The sequence below is a fragment of the Eschscholzia californica genome, unplaced genomic scaffold (genome assembly GCF_041429995.1).
Source record: "Eschscholzia californica isolate CP2 unplaced genomic scaffold, dmEscCali1.0.p SCAF_5, whole genome shotgun sequence".
Taxonomy (NCBI): domain Eukaryota; kingdom Viridiplantae; phylum Streptophyta; class Magnoliopsida; order Ranunculales; family Papaveraceae; genus Eschscholzia; species Eschscholzia californica.
In genome coordinates this window covers 5,485,966-5,495,227 of record NW_028238472.1, presented here as the reverse complement: position 1 = coordinate 5,495,227, position 9,262 = coordinate 5,485,966, and the positions used below count along the sequence as shown (strand labels likewise).

At 35.9% G+C, this 9,262-nt stretch overlaps 1 long non-coding RNA gene and 1 pseudogene across 1 annotated transcript; one reads left to right on the top strand and one right to left on the bottom strand.

Annotated features, from left to right (window-relative positions):
* Positions 1–1,651, top strand: LOC147536528 (zinc finger CCCH domain-containing protein 41-like; annotated as a pseudogene).
* Positions 1,652–3,143: 1,492 nt separating this feature from the next.
* On the bottom strand, positions 3,144–5,750 carry LOC147536527 (uncharacterized). Its single transcript, XR_015224861.1, has 2 exons — positions 5,414–5,750; positions 3,144–5,316 (listed from the first exon to the last, which is right to left on the bottom strand). It is a non-coding gene; the product is annotated as an uncharacterized LOC147536527 (long non-coding RNA).
* Between the last annotated feature and the right edge of the window lie 3,512 nt (positions 5,751–9,262).

The following is a 9,262-nucleotide window of genomic DNA, read 5'->3' as shown; positions in this document are numbered from 1 at the left end:
ATGGGTCCAAAGACTAAAATATCCGTTGATACCTCGGGACCACAAAATGATTCAAGACGCACATCTCAGAAAGCGCAATATACTCTTTTCGTCAATGGTATTCCCACACAAAGTAACAGGAAGGAGGCTCTTCTTTCACATTACAAGAAATTTGGGAAGGTAATTGATATTTATGTACCACTTAACAGTGAGCGAACCTTTGTCCAGTTTTTCACACAAGAAGAAGCACAATCTGCCTTAAATTCACCGGATGTTGTAATGGGTAACCGTTTCATTAAGCTATGGTGGGCTAACCGAGATAGTATTCCCTCAAATGGTATAAAAATGGAACATGAAATTTTCCTTCTTTAGCACCAAAGAATAGTGAAATCCCTGATCCGGACACTTCTATCCTTGGAGCGGTCAACGTAAGGCATCTGGTGACTAATGTTCCCAAAGAACCACCTTCGAAAAAGAAGTTGGATAATTTGGAGCTTTTGAAGGAAGAAATTCGTTTAAAGCAGCAAATGCTAGAACAGAAACGGAATGACTTCCATTGTCAATTGGATGTGCTTGAGAAAAGGTAGTACCTTTTATCCACGTTTTATTTCTTCGACATTTTGCTTAAATTTCGTTATTTACTAGTTACTTGTAAAACCTTAATTTCTTTCGCCGGAAATTTAAGTTCCCATATGGAGATACAGAGTCTACAGAGTCATTGATGCATATAAGTTTCTTATAATTATTAAATACCACACATCACTCAATCGAAGCTCCTAAGGAATTGTTATGCAATAAGTTAAGTCATTATAACATAAAAATTTCTGCGTAGTTTTGGGACACAATCCTAAAACTTCACACTTTATCCACGTTGTCACTGTGAAGGGTGAAGTAAGTGCCACACAAGTTGTTAAGAAACAGAAAGTAGAGAAGGTAACAGATGGTGCAACATCTGTGACGCCCAAGTCCATCAGTCCTGTAAAAAATACAGCTAATCCAGTAACTGAGAAGAAGCAGGATAAGAGCACCCCTGTGGAAAATCTTTCATCTCCTAAAACTAAATCAACTGCACGGAGGAGTTTAATTCCATCAGGTTATCAGTTAGCATCAGTTGGAACACCGTTTTTAATGAATAGGTTCAAGTTGGACAATCGTCCTACTACATTTCAGATTCTTCCTCCGTTACCTACTCATCTTGCAAATGTAAGTTCTCTTCTTTTTTTTTTCTTTTTTATATTTAGACATAGATATTATCGAACTACTCCTGGTTGCTGCTATAGTAGGAGGAAATATGAAAACATTAGATACATATATGTATTTAAAAAATCTTTTGATCAATGTGTAAAAACATGGATGCTGGTGTATCTAGGTTGTGTTGAAGAATCATTTTTTGTCATTCGGCGATCTCTCTACTGTTGAGCTAGAAGATGCAGATGCTACTACCGGTACAAGTAGTTCAGAGCCATCTGAAAACCATTCTGCTCGTATTGCTTTTACAACTCGTCGATCAGCTGAGAGGGCGTTTTTAAATGGTAAATGCGGTCAGGGCCACAATTTGCAAATTTCGTGGGTGACAACTTCCAATAATACTATCAACAACAGCTGCAGAGAAAATTTTCCAGTTACAAAGGACCTTCCAGATTCTGAAGGTCCGAGTAAGAGTGTATTCTGAAAACCCGAGGTCGTTTCTACACCAATAAGTTAGTTTTATTGGTGATCAGTTTCTATTTTTGTTGTAAATATTATTGAGTTTGATTTTTTCACTTTTTGTAAACCCATCTTTCAATAATGTCATTCTAGCATTGGGGTTTTCAGCTTGAAATTCATTCACACAAATGTAAGTAACGTCGTAGAGAAAGTTGTATATTTACATTTGTGGTGGACGATATTATAAGAAAATTGATGGTAATATTTTGAACTAATCGACCCAGTCTAACAAAGGTAAAATTATTTCTAATTACGGTCTGATGCATTTTTTATTTTATGTTTCGTCCCATTTACTTAAAAATGAAATTATCAGACAACAACAACTAAGGTAATTCAACATCTAACCATGCGAACAGTAACCGCAATTAGGTGTTTAAGTTATCTTTTGGGCTAACAAATATTTTGTAATGGTTATGAGCCTCTTTAGAATAACAATAAATTACAAAGTTAACATGTCAAAATCATAAATTATTCTCTTCCTCTACCACTTATATATGAAATAGTAAGTGCCGGAGGCACGGGTCATGCCTAGTATATATATATATATACATATATTTTCTCTTCCTCCTCTTTATAGTGTAGTGAACTCGTAATTACACAAGGACGAATTCACTATGTATTAATACATCAACAGACCATTTGAATTGTCCTCTTATATTTAAAACTCTGAATTAAAGTCATGAGGTAATGATGAACAATTCAAAATAAGATAAGAGGAAAAATACTTATCAGATCTATGAACAAATACTATTAAGATCATCTAATTCACTCGAATCATCCGTCACCATTTCTTTGGCCGTTTTGTGAATATAGAAACCCATTCCAAAGTTTCGTCTTCCTTTTGACATTCATGTCGAACAATGCAAGATCAACTAAGTCAAATTTTAAGCAATAAATATTTATCTTTGTAATTTTCCTCATTCGTACTAGAAGAATGAAGAAAAATCAAACTCAATGAGAGTTACCATCTGTTAATTCAAATTGTTCTTTCATAACTAAAGGCAAACTATTTATTTCGAATAAGCCAAAGAAACCTTCATGGAATGGGTAAAAATCGGGTATCATTGTTCGGTAATTATCGAGAATCATTATCATTGATTGAATGATTGTCATGATATGTAAAGGATATGACATACAAGTGATACCTTGCTGAGGTGGTTATGTTTCAAAAAAACTTTTCTTCCATTCTTATATACATCTTCGGTTCCCTAATTATCATCTTATATTAGGGTTACTGTGAAATTCTAGATATTGAAAGTAAAATCCAAGAGGAGATTCTGTATCTGGAAAACCTTCAATGTACAAAGGCTGAACAAAGAGCGAAGTCCAAATGGGTTCAGAATGGAGATCGCAATACCAAGGCGTATCACTTGGCAATGTTGGTTCGAAGACAGAAAAATAAGATTCACCAATTAACACTATCAAATGGACAAACTATACATGAGTTCGATGATATTTCAAATGAACTCATTGCTCATTTTCAGAATCTATTTGCGGCTGAACCTGTGGAACAACCGCCAACCGAAATTCTTCATGCATATAAGGTCTTTACATCTGATCACCTGACCAACATCTCAAGGATTCCCTCTCTGGAAGAAATAAAATCAGTCGTCATGTCTATGGGATCGATAAAAAGCCCGGGACCAGATGGTTTACCATGCTTTTTCTACCAACACAACTGGGACTCGATAGGGACAGAGTTGGTTCACTATATTCAGGAAGCGTTTAAATCAGGTTCTATCGATCCTTCTATAAATCAGACGACTATTGCATTGATCCCAAAGATTAGGAATCCGAGTATGGCCTCGGATTTCAGACCTATAGCGCTTTGCAATACGGTTTATAAATTCATCACAAAAATCATAGCAAATCGTATTCGACCGTATTTAGATGAGTGTATTTCTTGGTCCCAAAACGCTTTCGTGCCAAACAGACAAATTGTTGATAATATCATTATTACAAAAGAACTTATGCATTCCATGAGTAAATCAACAAGCAGAGAAGGCACATTTACTCTAAAAATGGATATGGCCAAAGCATACGACAGGGTAAATTGGGACATTCTTAATAAAGTCCTAAAAGCTTCGGGTCTGAACGGACCTATTTTAAACCTGATTATGTCATGCATCACTAGTGCGAACTTTAATATCCAGGTCAATGGGAAAACAGTAGGGGATTTTTCGGCCTCTAGAGGCCTTAGGCAGGGATGCCCGTTATCTCCCTACCTATTCATTCTATCCTCACAGTCTCTCTCTCTTATTTCATTACTATGAATCTCAGAACATTTTTACAGGCTACAAAATTAATCCGGCAAGTCCCAGCATAACACATCTGCTGTTTGCGGATGATCTGATAGTTTTTGGTTCAGCAAACATTCAAAATCTAAATGCAATAAAACAATTGATGAATCAATATGCTTCCTTCTCGGGACAGAAGGTAAATTTCTCCAAGTCTTCTTTACTTTTCAGCAGGGGTGTCCACCAGGATATACAGAATCAATTTGTCGATCAGCTCTCGGCTCCAATTATGGTGGAACATGAAAAATATCTAGGATCGTTAATTCTCAAGAAAGGTAATCGTATTCAGAGTTATTCTTGGCTTATAGAGAAATTTAAAAACTCTCTATCAAATTGGAAAGGCAAGTATATGACCCAAGCAGGTAAAACTGTCTTAATTAAATCCATACTATCTTCTTTCTGTACTTACCCTTGCAGTTTTCAGCTATTACCAAAATAGATAATAGAACAGTTGGAGAAAATAGAGAGAGATTTTTGGTGGAATCATTCTGATACAGATACAAGAATTCATTTTACTAAATGGGACATTTTAACTAGTCCAAAACACAAAGGTGGTCTGGGCATAAGATCAATTGAAGAGGTAAACTTAGCACTGATTGCAAAAATGACTTGGAGGTTTGTCACAGAGAGAAACTCAATATGGGTTAAACTTTTAAAAGCAAAATATCTCAAGCAAGATGACTATTGGAATGAACCAACCACAACAGGAGCTTCAAGTTTTTGGCAAGCAATGGCAAAGACTAAAAATACAATCAGGAACAACATCATTTGGATGGTAGGAGATGGCTCAAACATAAAGATAAGATCGGATCCTTGGATTCCAGGTATACAAAACAATACACCAATCATAACTACAGAACTGCCTACTTACATCTATTGGGTGTCTGATCTAATAGATAGTAATCACAATGTTTGGAACATGGAACTCATAAACACATATTTTGATGCAACAACCATTACTGCCATTCTGAATATCAGTTTACCACAATCAAATCAAAGAGATAGGCTAATTTGGTGTCCTGTAGAAAATGGGAAATTTACCACAAAATCTTACTATACCCAAATCAAAAACTTGCCTACAATTTCTGTATCAGCCTTAACTTTTCCATGGAAATTATTTTGGAAAAAGAATCAAATGGAACCAAAGGTGCAATTGTTTATATGGAAGATGGTGCATGATGGTCTACCCACGTTGGTAAACATTGGTAAAAGGGTGACTCATATAGTTCAAACTTGTAAACTATGCAACACAAATCAACAGGAAGATAGGTTTCACCTGTTTGGAGACTGCCCAAAATTCAGAGAGCTGGCATCGATGGCTGGGATCAATTATCTACATCAAGAAGATAGAGAACCCATTAGTTTACTAGCAAAGACTATCACATCAACCCAACTTGATGATTCGGATTGGTACAAAATCACATACTTACTGTGGGAATGGTGGAAAGCACGAAACGAAGCTCATTTCCGAAATAAAGAGATCGATCTGACTAGATGCCTATGGAGAGCAATGGATCAAATGAGGTATGTTTCTAACCTTGAACCAAACCAGGTTTCTAACAACTTGTTGCAGGTAAATCGATGGATCCCCCCTCCGATAGGAAAGATCAAAATAAATTTCGATGGAGCATACAGGGACAACAAGGCTTCGTGTGCGGCCATTGCCAAGAACAGTGAAGGAGTAACCATTAATTCGAAATCAAAGCTTTTACAACCGAAATCCCCAATTTACAGTGAGATGGAAGGGTTAAAGTGCGGCTTGGAGCTAGCAAATGAGTTAGGGCTAGAAGGTTTTATAATAGAGGGGGATTCTAGGGTTTTGATAGAAGCAATTTCAGCCGTTGATGGTGACATACCGTGGCGACTAATCAGGGAGATTGAGAGGATTAGGGTTATCATCCTGGAGAATAACGTGGAGGTGTCTTATTGTAATAGAGTCTACAATAAGGACGCCCATTTGTTGGCGGCTTCGCTTTTAGTCCCTATGATGTAAATGTTGGGCTTTAGTCCTTCATGATTCCTTTTGGGCTGTAATGTAATGTACTCTTGTTATTAATGGATGGATTTATTCTCAAAAAACACTACATAAGGTTCCTGATTTTCAATTTTCATGATCCCAACTCCCAAGTCAATCGAATTGGAATTCAATTGAGAATGGATAAACAAAACTGAAACGTCACCAATTATAACACTAAAGGCACCAATTGAACCGACACATTTCATTGGGCACTTCCTATCATGATGGTTATCTCCTGTTAAAGCCAACTCACTCTATAATAAATGACAGAACCCATGACCCCAACATGAACATTTGACCCATAGAGATGTTTCTTTCATCTTCACCAGTACTAACCATCAAATCACCATTGAGTCCGTTTTATTCATCTAATTGTCATAAAATGACAAAAGCAAATGATATCCAAAACTGGTTTCTCATGAACCATGGATTGGAAAAGGAGCAAAGTCATGGGAGCACAATGGGGTCATCCACTATCAGTGTAATATTACTTGCATGTAACATCTCAAACTAAATTTCCTACGAGAATAAAGAAGATGCAAATAATTATTCAACAGGAATCTTTAAGACTCGAATCCAAAATAAATGATTGTCTTAAGATTGTTGTTTCCGGGTTACAAATTCCGGTTCGATTCTTGACAACTAACATACTATCACATTATGAGATTATATAAATATGAAAATGAAACTTATCTTATTTGATCGAGGCGAGTGGTCACTCTTTCTTTAAGACAATCATGTCCCCGCAATGGTGCTAACGGTTCTACGGACACTTGTCTCCCAAGACACAACGATCACGTCGTATAGAAAGAAGCACTACGATTCCATACGCTCCATTGAAGTTTCTAGTTACTATGCCCTCATAGATGACTCTAGGCGACTCAACTTTTGTCTTCATAATATACTAAAGGCTGTCAAAAAAAACTTATATTAAAAAACAAACCAAATTAGAGTATTTGTAGAGTTACTCATAACTCTACAAGATACCTCTCCATTTGGTTGTGACCATCCATAAAACTTGTGTCTTTTCACAAGTATTTATGGAATATAATTTTACTCAAACAAAAACTTATTTATAGAATAAATAATTTCCAACCGAACATGCACTAAAAACCGACTCCGATGCAACGGTTGATGCGGGAGGAGAAAGTAAATCACGTGCCATAATTTGCATAAGTGAGTAATAGATTCCATTTTGTCTCCACCATTGTAAAACATCGAAGTTATCATCATTTATGCTTATGCGATTGTCTAAAACACCTTGTAAATACATTATAACTTCAAAACAATCACTACAACCTTGATCACCTTGATTACTTCTTTTACGTAGTACCAATCTTTGCCATGGATGATTTTCACTAGACGAAGCAATATTTTGACTACTTTGAATCCTTTGAGTACCATATATCCGTTCATATTGTTCGTATAAATATTTTGACAAAAGCAAATGATATCCAAAACTGGTTTCTCATGAACCATGGATTGGAAAAGGAGCAAAGTCATGGGAGCACAATGGGGTCATCCACTATCAGTGTAATATTACTTGCATGTAACATCTCAAACTAAATTTCTCCTACGAGAATAAAGAAGATGCAAATAATTATTCAACAGGAATCTTCAAGACTCGAATCCAAAATAAATGATTGTCTTAAGATTGTTGTTTCCGGGTTACAAATTCCGGTTCGATTCTTGACAACTAACATACTATCACATTATGAGATTATATAAATATGAAAATGAAACTTATCTTATTTGATCGAGACGAGTGGTCACTCTTTCTTTAAGACAATCATGTCCCCGCAATGGTGCTAACGGTTCTACGGACACTTGTCTCTCAAGATACAACGATCACGTCGTATAGAAAGAAGCACTACGATTCCATACGCTCCATCGAACTTTCTAGTTACTATGCCCTCATAGATGACTCTAGGCGACTCAACTTTTGTCTTCATAATATACTAAGGGAGATGCTAGAGAGCCCAAATTTTTTGGGCATTTTAATGCCCAGCTGATGTGGAATCACTAGAAGACAAGGTTTTTTCAAAGTTTGACTACGGTGGGGACCGCTTTTATTTCTAAATGAGGAAATATGTCACCCTCTAAGTACCAATTTCTAAGTCACTCTATCATTTCCCATATACTAAGGGAGATGCTAGAGAGCCCAAATTTTTTGGGCATTTTAATGCCCAGCTGATGTGGAATCACTAGAAGACAAGGTTTTTTCAAAGTTTGACTACGGTGGGGACCGCTTTTATTTCTAAATGAGGAAATATGTCACCCTCTAAGTACCAATTTCTAAGTCACTCTATCATTTCCCATATACTAAGGGAGATGCTAGAGAGCCCAAATTTTTTGGGCATTTTAATGCCCAGCTGATGTGGAATCACTAGAAGACAAGGTTTTTTCAAAGTTTGACTACGGTGGGGACCGCTTTTATTTCTAAATGAGGAAATATGTCACCCTCTAAGTACCAATTTCTAAGTCACTCTATCATTTCCCATATACTAAGGGAGATGCTAGAGAGCCCAAATTAGAGTATTTATAGAGTTACTCATAACTCTACAAGATACCTCTCCATTTGGTTGTGTCTTTTCACAAGTATTTATGGAATATAATTTTACTCAAACAAAAACTTATTTATAGAATAAATAATTTCCAACAGAACATGCACTAAAAGCCGACTCCGATGCAACGGTTGATGCGGGAGGTGAAAGTAAATCACGTGCCATAATTTGCATAAGTGGGTAATAGATTCCATTTGTCTCCACCATTGTAGAACATCGAAGTTATCATCATTTATGCTTATGCCATTGTCTAAAACACCTTATAAATACATTTTAACTTCAAAACAATCACTACAACCTTGATTACTTCTTTTACGTAGTACCAATCTTTGGCATGGATGATTTTCACTAGACGAAGCAATATTTTGACTACTTTGAATCCTTTGAGTACCATATATCCGTTCATATTATTCATATAAATATTTTAATAAACCATACACATATTCATCAATTGAATAATTTGGACGATTACCAAGGTTATCATAAATATTAAATAATATAAGAGAGGTATTTTCTACCTTTAATCTAGAATCCATGCATGAAGCTAAAATGAATAAGTTAGGAATTTCTTGCCAATTTCTTTTGAATTTTAGCTCAATTTTACTAATTACCTTATCATAAATTTTATAATGCCTACAATTAACCAAAGCTTTGGTCATAACATATAGCTCTCTTAATACTAGATTTGTGGTAGGATA